At 33.9% G+C, this 12,286-nt stretch overlaps 1 long non-coding RNA gene across 2 annotated transcripts in view; it reads right to left on the bottom strand.

The window, feature by feature from the left end:
* LOC129059473 (uncharacterized) overlaps positions 1-12,286 on the bottom strand; it is a 243,646-nt gene that overhangs the window by 27,435 nt on the left and 203,925 nt on the right. For both annotated transcript variants that reach the window (XR_010139998.1, XR_010139997.1), the window contains exon 3: positions 6,313-6,470. This is a non-coding gene — a long non-coding RNA (uncharacterized LOC129059473). The remainder of the gene's footprint in view (positions 1-6,312; positions 6,471-12,286) is intronic.

Genomic DNA, 12,286 nt, shown 5'->3' with positions numbered 1-12,286 from the left:
AAAATATAAAATAGTTTCTGATACTATTTCACTTATAAAAACCACAAATATATTTTTCACAAGATCCTCTCACTGATCATCAAGTCATGCAAAATGTTTTGCAGGGAAAATGAGAAAATGCTAATCTAGTGACAGCAACAGTTCCCAAGAGGACAAGCAGCCAAAATTATGCAGTGGAGGGCAGTGGAAAAGGACCAGAATTGGCATGTTTGCTAGCAAGGTGACAACCATTATTAAACCAATTCTATTCTGTTTTATCTCAATAATCAAATCAGTAGGAAGTATCAATTAACAGTTAAATCATTTATAATTTAGCCCATCAGAGCATTTGTTACCCAGTGCTTCTCAATCTCTGTCACAGCATGGCACACACACAAAATGATGTTATTTGAATAGCACAGAGAGATAAACAGATAAGATAATTGACTCCACAACTCCAACCACGGGAGGCTGCCCCAGGGCTAAGGGGACAAATACCTCTCAGTCTATACATAAAGAATTCTTGAACACACGAATTAGAAATCTCTTTCCTAACCAACTGAAAATGGAAATGTGTGCTATAACAATATCCCAAGCTGACATACATTAGCTTCCACATGCCAAACAAAATTTAAAAATATTCACTGAATATCTACTATGTACTATGGTCTATTTTTAATGATTGAACCAGCAGGCAGATTTGAATATCAGGCTAAATCCTAATTTCATTCTGCAGGCAGCAAAGTGCAATGAAATATTTGAGCACAGGAAAATAATTTCAGGAAAAATCAAGTTTAAAAAAATTTCAAGAAGCTTTGAAAGATGATGCTAGAAAGATGGTTCAGTCCCAACTGTGTTTTTTTAATTTGCTTTTGTAATGAGTTGAATTTAAAAGTTCATTGAGTAAAGCCTGTAATTGTTTACTAAAAGGTAAGAGGAGGAACAAGAAATCAGATTGACTGTGGTACTTCAGAGTTTAATTTGGAAAATAAAATAAAATAAAATAATGTCTGAAACTCTGGAAAGGAGAGAAAGGAAAGCCAAGGGAACCAGGATGTAGTGGTTGTCAGGTAGTCAGGGCTTCCAGGACGGGGATGAAAAAGAAATGAATATGCAAAAAATATAAAAAGGAACAGAAAAACACAACTTTATGGCTAATTAGATATAGTTATGAACAGACATAGGAAGCAAAAAGAAAAATTTAAGTTGTGTACAATTTTCTGACCTAGAACATAGGAAACACGTGACATTATTATTAGAGTCAGTTTAAAAAAATGACAAATTAGATTTTAGACATTTCAAGTTCAAGTGGCAGGACATCCAAGGATTAGGCAAATATGTTGATGTAGAACTTAAAAGAGAGGTGACATTTGAAACTGTAAATATGAATTAGAATTCCAAGAAAAGCAAAGTGATGTTTATGAGTCAAATTCTACAGTCCCAATGACAATATTGTTAAAATAGAAAAGCATATGCAGGTTCAACCGCATCCATATAAAAATATTTATCCCACAAATCTCTTCCAATTCTCCACAAATTATTTATTCAAACAATATTCAGCAAATATTTAAAATGCCTAAAGTGGCAGGACAGGGACATACCATGGAAGACACGATTAACTTGGTCCTTGACCTCGTGGAGCTTGTAGCACAGTTGGAGAAACCAACATTAAGCAAAACCACATGCAAATAAATATGTAATGCCAACTGGGAATAAATGTTATAAATTCAAATTTAAAATGCCATAAGAAATTCTTATTGTCAAGTCATAAATCTGCTATGTACCAAATTCATGTTCTTAAAATATTCAAGAAGCCAAAAGTTACATATTTAATGTTGGCCTTAATTAGAGTTAACTTCCATTCAAATTTTTAATTGCAAACTATTTTATTATCTTTGAGAAATTTACAATTCACATGAACAGCATAACCAAAGCTGGGTCAGGTATCCCTTTTAAAAGCACCATAACTATCTCCGTCCTTATTCTCCCATACTGCTTTATAGTTTTCTGCTCATAAGTCTATCTCCCTTCCTTGACTGTAAACCCCTTGAGAGCACTAAATGAGGCTTAAATGTTAGTATATCTGCAATGCTTAGCATAAGGTCTGGTGCCTTGGAGGCACCATAGAATGAATAAGTGATTGAATGAATAAATGACTATCAGCAGGAGAAAATCTTAGGAGAACCTCCATATTTTTATTTTCATCGTTCATCATCAATACCAAAAATGATTAAACACCTGCCATAGATCAGGCTATAATAATTATTGGATTACAAGGAAGCACAAAATATAGTGCTTACTCCCAAAGAGTTTATAATTTAGGGACACAGACATACAAATCACATAGCATTTCATGGTTCACAAACTGCCTTCTCATACAGGATCTCTTATTATTGTCAAAATAGTCTTGTGAGCGAGGAAGGGCAGATATTAACTCTCATGATTCTGATGAAAAGACTGAGACCCACAGATGGTAAATGCATTGGCCAAGGCCTTACTTGAGTTCTACACTCACTTTTACCCCTCTGCCTAGAACTGAAGTAGACACTGCCTCATTCTACAATGCTAGAACTTAAGTAAGGCAGTGCTTAATTCGGTTTGAGGCAGAAGAGTAAAAGATAAGTTTCAGAAGTAGGTAAATTATAACTTAAATACCAGGTTACATCTTCAGGCTTACAAGTTAACATCAATTCAGCCTCAATTCTCTTATCTTAGATGCCAAAAAATAGTTATATGTGAAATAAAAATAAAATCAGTACTAATAATATAATACATTTAATCTGAAATTTAAGAATGTTATTTTAATTGCCTTTATAAAAAATAAAAACTAAAGGGTTTATATTTTCTAAGAGCCAATATAAGTATTGATATATGCATTGTTTTGAATAATTTGTATATTTTCCTTCTACACAATAAATGTAAATAGTATTTTTTGAAATAAATAGTAGTGATAGCTAATGACTACTAGTAACGTAGTTAAAAGTTCTATTTCAAGCTCATACATCAACCAAACATGAGGAATAAGGGAAAAAGTGTTAAAATTGCTCAAGTGACTGATAGTAGGCACCTTTTATTGCCTCCAGCTCATATCCTTCTTTGAGAACAGCCCCTCCTCTTCCTTCAGCCATTTTTCTAGCTTGTTCTCTCTATCAGAGCTAATTGGACAGTAGTGGTAGATTACTGATCCAAGCAAGGCAATCACACTTTCCCTAGAGAACCTGAACTGCAGGACACAGAAACTGAGGAGCACAGTGGAGAGGCACAGTTGTGTAAATGGAAGGGCTAAAGGAAAGTCCATAGACTTCCTTTGCTAAACATCCAGGAACTGCCTTGACCTTCCATTCCTGAAGCTTGTGTGTTTCATTTATGTACCTCAGTGTCCTTTCAAAATATTTCTTTAAAAAATAAAAACCAATCCTACATGTTAAATAGATACAACTTCATACATATATAAAATCCTCATATTTCATTTTTAGCAAGATTAGGTAGAAATGAATTATGTCCCTTTCAAAATTTATTTATTTATAAGGGAACAGGGAGGGGAAGAGAACTCTAATCTTACAGAGTTGAAGCAATTGATCAGAAACAAATAATAGAATAGATATAATGGATGGGATCTTGGAGTTCAAAAGAGCCAAATTTCTAAATTCATTAGATTCTTACTATGACAGTCTGACAATCTGGAAAATCATATCATTAAACAAACTTTTCTTTGATATATAGGAACATCCTTCACCAATATAAACCTCAATTAACAATGGGTACATGACCCAGTAGTGCCATGTTTGACTTTTGTATTAGATTACAAGTTTCAGGACATGCTAACGAAATGCTGTCCCAAGGCATTCATTGCTGTTCAACCAAGAAGTTCAATCTAGATACTGAAAGAATGGTTCTACCCTCTAAAGTTGCTTTTCTGAAGCCTTTTATGAGCCACTTTTGACGGAGGTTGCTTGTGTTAAAGAGTCATAACAGGATAAGGCAAAGGTGGTAACTTTCTGAAAGACAAGTCTACTAAAATTATTTTATAGGATTGTTCTGATTAAGATAACCATGTTTTATTTAATTAGTGGCCTGTCAGCTTTTTTTTCAGCACGTATTAAGCAACATAAAGACCTCTCCAATATTAAGTAATTTCTGTTTTGTTGATTTTAAGAATTATGTTTGATTTTAAAATGTCAGGTAAATTTTGTTGTGTATATTTGATGTTTACAACATGGTTTTATAGGAGACATGTAGATAGTAAAACAGATAGTAAAATATGAAGCACATTAATGTATCTATCACCTCATACAGTTTTATACTTTTTTGTGACAAGAGCAGCAAATTGTATTAGGAATTTTTTTTAAATAAGTATATTTTAGCTTTTCAATTTTTAAACACTATTTTTCATAAGATACTAATATTTTAAGGTTTATGTATTTGAGGAATGAAATTACTGATTTTTTTTTCTGTTTGGCTAACATCAATGATAGCTTTCAACTCATCTGTCTATGAAGTCTTACTCAGAGTAGACTGACCCCACTATTGGTTGGTTAGCGCTGATGGTAGATTTACAATTGATAACATCTCTTTCTGAAAATAACTAGTTGAGACAAAGGTCAAAAACAGTTCTAATATTTGGGGTTAAAAAGTCAAGAAACCAAAAAGATCAGTTAATAAAACACCCCACATGCTGAATAACTAAAGTATTAGAATAGCAATAGTGAAAATTTTAAATCTCCTTATAAACCACTCTTCCATAAAACTTAATATTAACCATAAAAATAATTTACCATAATTTGAAATTACTTTATCCTGAGATAAAATGGTAATGGAGAACTCTTATTTATTGAAAAATAGATTAAAATGTTTCAGTAGCTTCACTTCTTACAAAAGTGTGTGCAAATAAAAGAAAAAAATTCTCTTCTGCAAAATACCTTCCTTAAAATTGAACTTCATTCAAGGTATGCCTTGTTATCCCATAGTTAACTGGTTTGCATGTAAATAATGTGCAAATGAAAGTAGGAGATGCTACAATTAACATGATAATTTATAGTCTGGAGTGTTAGGCTCAGTATGAAAATTAAAATTATTTTAAATAAAATTATTTTATATCTTATCTTTTTAGTCATCAAATCAACAGTCTTATAAATTATAACAGTATAAAAATTCTATTTCATCATTTTTACTCCAGAGTGTTTTTCTTTATGTCTAAAAATAAAGTCAATTTGTATTCATAGCTCATAAATAATTTTCACACAATATACATTGTCATTTCTTCTACTTTAGCATAAATAACAGCTAAAGCACTTGCTGGGTGAGGTAACTATTTTCTAGGCGAAAGAAAGTCCAAATTCAATCTATGGTTGAATTTAAATTAATTGTTAACCTGTGAGAAGGAACTGAATAGATATTACTTGTACTGGGACTATTTATCTATATATGAGGCTTTTTTCATTAGAGGTAAGGCAGTGTGGGAATTTCATCAGTGCAGAGGCAAGACTACTTAAGAGATATCCACAGTCTGCTCTGTCAGGGAAAAAATGATTTGGGAGGCTTAAAAATATAAATAGACAACCCCATATTAATTATTAATTAATTATTTTCTTTACACACTGTGCAGTATAGGGTCTGGCATACAGTAGCTACTCAGTGAATATCACTTGTACCAAGCACTGCTAAAGACTATGGCACCAATAAAGACAAATAAGCCAAGTTTCTACCCATCAGGAACCTATGATCTAAAGGGGAAAGCAACTACTTGAATAAATAAACCTACCAAAGACAGAGTTGAATAAAAATAAAATATAAGACATATATCTTATGAGGAAAGGTATAAAGTACATAACTCTAAAGCCAGAAGTTTCTTAGAATAGGTAGACATTTTTTAGCAGGGATATGACTTGGCTTTAACAGAGATTCCAGGAGGAAAGAATATTCCAGGAAAAGGAAGCATTTTGACCAAAACTGTGGAGATGACAGACATTATATTTGGGAAATATCTGGCTACAGCATGAGAAATGGAGAGACCCAGGGACAAGTACAGAGTAAGATAAGGACATTCCAGATCCCTTGACCACATCCTTCTCTCCAGCTCATCATGCCAGTTTCTGCGGTTTCACTTCCTTCCATGCCAGCCCAGACATCATGATACCACTTCAATCTCTGTCTTCAAAGAACCTCATACTCATTCTATTCCATCTGCCCTTCAAAGCTCTGATTTTAGTCCACCTAGATGTCCACTCTTTTTATACCTTGGCAGGCAAAACTCAGTCCCCAAGCAGATCTATGCCCCTGTCTAGGTACTTAACATTTCTTGGCACCCCTTTCTGAATCCTTTATGGAACTTACCTAGAATGTTTTCTTCATGCAAGTTAGCCGCTGGTTGTGCAATCCAGGTGTCCTTCAGCAAATGCCTGGTTCTATGTGTCCCTGCAGGTGTCTTTGCTGCACACTCAGCTTCCTTCTTCCTTCCTTCTTCTTGCACAGCACCCATCACAATATTCTACCTATTGGATTATAGGCTGTGTCACTGGATTGTATGTTCTTCAAGGATTAGAACTTATGTCTAATAAATTATGTCTCTCATTCATTTATATGCCTACCATAATTCATGATACATTCTTCTAGGTACTTAGTATATATTTTCTGATTTAATAAGTAAATGAATGAATAATAGTACAATATATTAGGACAGAATGAGATGAAGGCGGTTGAGATTTCAAGTTGAAAAGTTTGTATTTCCCAGCAATGGCAAGTGATTTAAAAAACTCAACACACTGATGGTTCTCACACCTGTAATCACAGCACTTTAGGACACTGACGTCAGGGAGATCCCTTAGGGCCAGGAGTTCAAGACCAGCCCAGGCAACATAGCAAGACTCTGTCTCTACAAAATAATAAATGAAATTAGCCTGGCATGGTGGTATGCGCCTGTGGTCTTAGCTACTCTGGAGACTGAGATGGGAAGATCTCTTGAGCCCAGGAGGTTGAGGCTGCAGTGAGCTATAATCATACCACCACACTCCAGCCTGGGCAATAAAGTAACCCTCTATCTCAAAAAAAAAAAAAAAAAAAAAAAAGGAAAAGAAAAAAAAAGAAAGAAAGAAACTCAACATAATCAGATATGTGTTTTACACTAACTCTGGCTGTGCATCTCTGGCAATGTCTGATATGGAAGACAAACTGCAGAAGAGAGAAACATGTGGCAAGTAAATCAGTTACTAGGCCATTACAAGTTTCCAAGTGAGGATGATAAGAGAACAACAGAAGGAAACACCAAAGATGTTTGGTCATTTGAGTGAGAAAATGATAAATTCAGTTTAAATATAAAGTATAAAAGTCTTAACTGGCTGTTGGGAAGGGTCTGGATATGAAAAGATATTTTAAAATCACAGAATTTTTAGAATTAGAAATCAGCTACTACTCTTCCCCCACCTTTATTTTAGCTTTTGAAACTGATGTGAAGGACAGATAATTCAGCCCAATACAATTGGCTCCAACTTCAGCGTTACATGTTTAGAGGATGAGAGTTAATATTACAGAAAGATAACATTTTCTGGGAAGAGGCTATACAATGAAAGTTTATGAAGCACCAGAACCTGGGATTTGCAAAACTGTCTCTCTATAAAGCAAGAGCAAGAAGGAGAGCCAGGAAAGGAAAGGAGGAAAATTAAATGGTCTAACTTTTAGAGTCTCTTAATGGTAAAATTCTTGCTTTTTACACAGATCTGCGTTCATTTCCTCAATTTATTTCAATAACTTTTTTTGTAACCTACTCAGTGTTAGGTACCGCACTAGGTGCAGAGGCCACAAAGATCAGTGGTAGAATTGCAAAGAGGCACACACGTTTACTATCAGCCAGGAGCCCACATGAACATCTTGCACATATTTATCTATCTAGTTTTCACAACCACTCTTTGAGATTGAAACACAGAGTGGTGAAGTCACTTGCCCAAAATCACTCAGCTAGTTAATGGTAGACAAGGATTCAGATCTAAGCAGTCTGTCTCTAGAATATGCTCTTAATTACTAGCTCCTAACTGCTATACTATGTTGCCTCTGAAGACATAGTTCCTGTCCCAAGAAAACTTGGGACAAAATATTCCAAAATAGGGAAGCACATGTATTAATTTAAATAAAATTAAACTAGTGGGGTAATATATGCTTGGAGTGCAAATGAAGAATTGTGGCATGAGGGATCAAATACTTTCAATGTTTCTAGTGTTTGTACTGGGTTATTATGATTTTCCTTACAACACTGACATTCTGGTATAAGTAGTCAAGGAATTCACTGAGGTTTCTTTGAATCTATACCTCCCAATGACTTTCTGTGATAGTCAATCATGGCACCAAAAGTCATTTCATAGTCAGTGAATAGTCAGTGTGAAGCTGATCAAGAGCCCAAGATGTATGCCTGTAAAAGCAAGGAGAAAAATACCTAAGAGTCAGACAGAACTGGGACTAGAATAAAGAAAGACAAAGAAAAAGAGAGTGCCAAAAACAAAAATTACATTTCCCTAGTTTTTCATTCGGCAACATTTAGCACATCATACAGTTAGTTGCTCACTTTGCAGTCTTTTCAAAAGAGCAGCATTGGGTATTTGAGCACTTTGTTATATATTGGCTACACTTTCCTGTCATGTTGCCTTTATTCTAGAAGGGAGTAAGAGAGGAGTAGGAATTATCCATAAGAGAAGATCTGACCACATAATAGTTGATTCAATGGGTTTTCCCCTTTGGGTTTGCAAGTAAGGGTTTGCAGGGCCTTCATGTTATTTTACCCTCTCTTCTCCATTCACCCTGACTAAAAAACATGTCCTTGTATTAAACTCTGAGAGAAAGAAATCAAACATGATTTAATGCCCTATGTTTGACAACGATATTCAATGAAGTAATTTGTATGATTTACAGAGATATAATTTCCTCTGAAAGAAATTACACACGCTTAAAAATAATTTTATGATATAGCATAGTTGTTGGCATAGATACAAGCTTAAACAAATTATCTTTGCTTTCAGAAAGGAACAGAATAAAGACCATAAATATTAAAAGAACAAAATGATTTTTTTTTAATCAGGGGCAAATTTACTTAGGCCTGAGTACAAATAGAGACCATCCACATTTTCAGGAAGATTACAAAAATCAGTCTATTGATTTTAGATTTAAATACTTGAAATAAATACTATACATATACTATATTTCAATCCAGTTATAACATTACAAATTCAATATACATTCATAATGTTTAAATTATATATACAAATATTTTGGATAAGAATCAGGTTCTTTCCAATTATTTATCTCTCAAATGTCTAGAATTCTAAGTAGCAACCCTGGTACAGGCATCATTGCAAATAGTATGTATCATGTATATGTACACTCTACAATTCTTGCCATTTTTATTTGCATTCATTTTGCACTAATTAAAAAACACAAATGTCTTTCTCATTCTTTATACTTAAAGTACTTAAACAGTAAAATTAATCATCACTTGAATTTCATATATTATTTTTCAGAACTGAACATTTTAAAACCACAAGCAAATTACAATATAAGAAAAATTACACTAAATTTTCAATTAAAGTTTGAAAGAATTTTTCAGTAGGAGGAAACAAATGTAAGGGAAAATAATGGCTCTAAAAAACAGAACTTGAAAATGTCTACTAGTACTATGTCTTGTTCAGAACTAGGCACTCCAGGGGCCAAAATCTCAAATGCCTATGGGTTCCAGGCTGACAGCAAAAAGGCAGAGGGGTGAATCCATGTGAAGACTATGGCAACTCAGAGAAAACAAGCTTTGACTAATAGGGGCAGTTTCTACCAACTCAACACATAGTAAAGCTGACTCAACGTTGGTGGGTCATCTTTAAGAAAAGAGGAAAACTTAGAATAGTTTATGAAATGTTGACAATCAATTTTTTTAACTGAATAATGTTCAGGACAAATCTTTCACTCCAAAGTTTCTCTGATCATGGAATGTAATCCTTAAACAACAAATGTTACCTTCCACAAATCACTGTATGATTTTAAGCGGATGTGATTCCACATCAATCTAAAATATTGTGTACTACAAAAAATTAAAATCAATTCCAAGATTTATCACAAAAATGAAAAAAAAACCTATGTGTCCCTCTTTATATTTGGCAGCTCAAAAGATTTTCGTAGATTCAAAGAGAGAATGAGAAGTCAAGGCTTGCCATAGATGTCTAATGCTCTGTGTCTACACAGCTATATGTTTTTTTAAAAACCTTAATTGTTTTAGAAATTATTTCAAAGTAGTAAACGTTAATAGCCCCACTTACAGTGGTGAAATGAAGCTACAGATCTTCTCCAAAAGAAGCGGTAAAGAGGAAAACAGAAAAACCACTCATTTCACTTGCATATTATTCTGTATACTAAATAAAAACCACAGAGCAAAACATTTGTAAATGACTTACTGAAAATGGCACAGTGTGTCTGTCAACTTGTATGCCAATCTAATGAACTTTACCAATCATTTCACACACCACCAAGGAAAAGGTTGTGCTCTTACATTTTTTTTTAAAAAAAGGGCAAGCTATTTTAGCTTTTGTAGTGACCTATAAACAAAAAGGGCATCTATGACACAACAAAAACATTTCACTCGCTACCAGACATAGCAACCTTCTGCATTTATAATACCTTTATACTTTGAATACTACATCATTTTAAGAAAACTCTGTATTCTTAACACTCCATTATATTAGTCATACGGCAAACCACCCCATTTTGTCTGAGGCAAAAAAAAAAAAAGGAGGAAGTTTGAACCTCTAGCACCACAATGGGGTGGGAAATTTGGGAGCACTCCCTCTACTGTCTCCAAGGAAATTCTTCTCCAACACCTCAAACTCCACTCTCTTGAAGGCTGGGAAAAGGTAATCACTAAAAGTGGGAGAGAAAAAAAAAAAAACTTTATAATTTTTTAGCATACCCAGAATAGGTTGTCTAGCACTTCTATTTGGCAGCTTTTGTTTTGCTCTTGAAATCTGGAGCCTCAGTAAAAAGCTGAAACAGGAAGAATTATATTTTTACAAACCATTTCATGTTTAAATGCTTATTAAGTCTGGGTGTAGATGCATACAAAGTAGAGAAGTTCCAGTGTGAAACTCTGGGATAAATTCAGTGTCTAAGGGTAAAATGACAAGAAAAGCTAGTCAAAGGGGCAGGACAGATTAATCCATGAAAGGCAAAAATGGAGAAAAGTTTAGGAGAAAAGGCATCAAGGGTGCTTAGATTCCACAAAGAAATTAAGATGAAAACTGAGGAGGATATTTTTTATATGAGATCATTCCTCATAGAAGTAGGAGACCAGGTCATCTTTGAGAGTAGAGGTGGTGGGGTGCATTCTGCAGTCTATCCTTTCTGCCCTTAGTTTTCACTCCATTTTTGCTGTTCTCCTTGGCCTAAGGTAATATTCATTCAACTCACCTTAGGAAGTTATCAATTCTTCGCCCCAACACCTCTTAGTACTTCCACACCTATAGTTACAGACAGATCCCAGCAAACTTCAGGGAAGGTGTGACCCAAGGGGTCACATATATTTCCCCAAAATTGCAAGATTTTGCTAATATATTTTTGCAGAAACCAGAGGAATATATTTGAAAATGAATTCTAAATGTCTTAGACCAAGGAGAATAGAAGACAATATTAGATTAAGTTTGAGTTTCTTAAACATTCAGATATGTACTGACCATATAACCCAGCAATTCTATTCTAGTATTTGGTCCAGAGAAATGGAAACATATGTCCATGAAAACTGAAAATGAATGTTCACAGCAGCATTATTCAGAATATACAAAAGCTGAGAAAAACCCAAATGTCTATCAACTAGTGAATGGATATACAAGCTGTGGCATATCTGTGCAATGGAACACTATTCAATAATAAAAAGGAATGAACTATTGAAAAAGACAACATTATGCTAAGTAAAATGTTTCTTTTACTTAGCAAATAATAATAATCATACTGTATGATTTCATTTAAATAAAATTCTAGAACAGGCAAAACTAACCTATCATGATGAAAGTTAGATCAGTAGTTGCCTGGAGGTAGGGAGTTAGGGAGATTAACTATAAGTGAACACAAGAAAAATTATTGTATAAATTTCAAAAGTCCTTGATCCATATACTTAAAGTGTATGGATTGTATTGTTTTAAAATTGTAATTTAATATGTTGATTTTTAATGGATTGTATTGAATTTATTGATATGAGTACACTTTCTGGAAATTCTGAACTTCATTTTTTAGTTCAAGCATCTGAGAAGTGGCTCTAATCATTTTTTTGGTTAGTTAACTAAAAAATTAT

This window comes from Pongo abelii, chromosome 4, assembly GCF_028885655.2.
Source record: "Pongo abelii isolate AG06213 chromosome 4, NHGRI_mPonAbe1-v2.0_pri, whole genome shotgun sequence".
Classification (NCBI taxonomy): domain Eukaryota; kingdom Metazoa; phylum Chordata; class Mammalia; order Primates; family Hominidae; genus Pongo; species Pongo abelii.
Note: the sequence above shows the minus strand (reverse complement) of the source record. Positions and strands in the feature narration are given on the sequence as shown.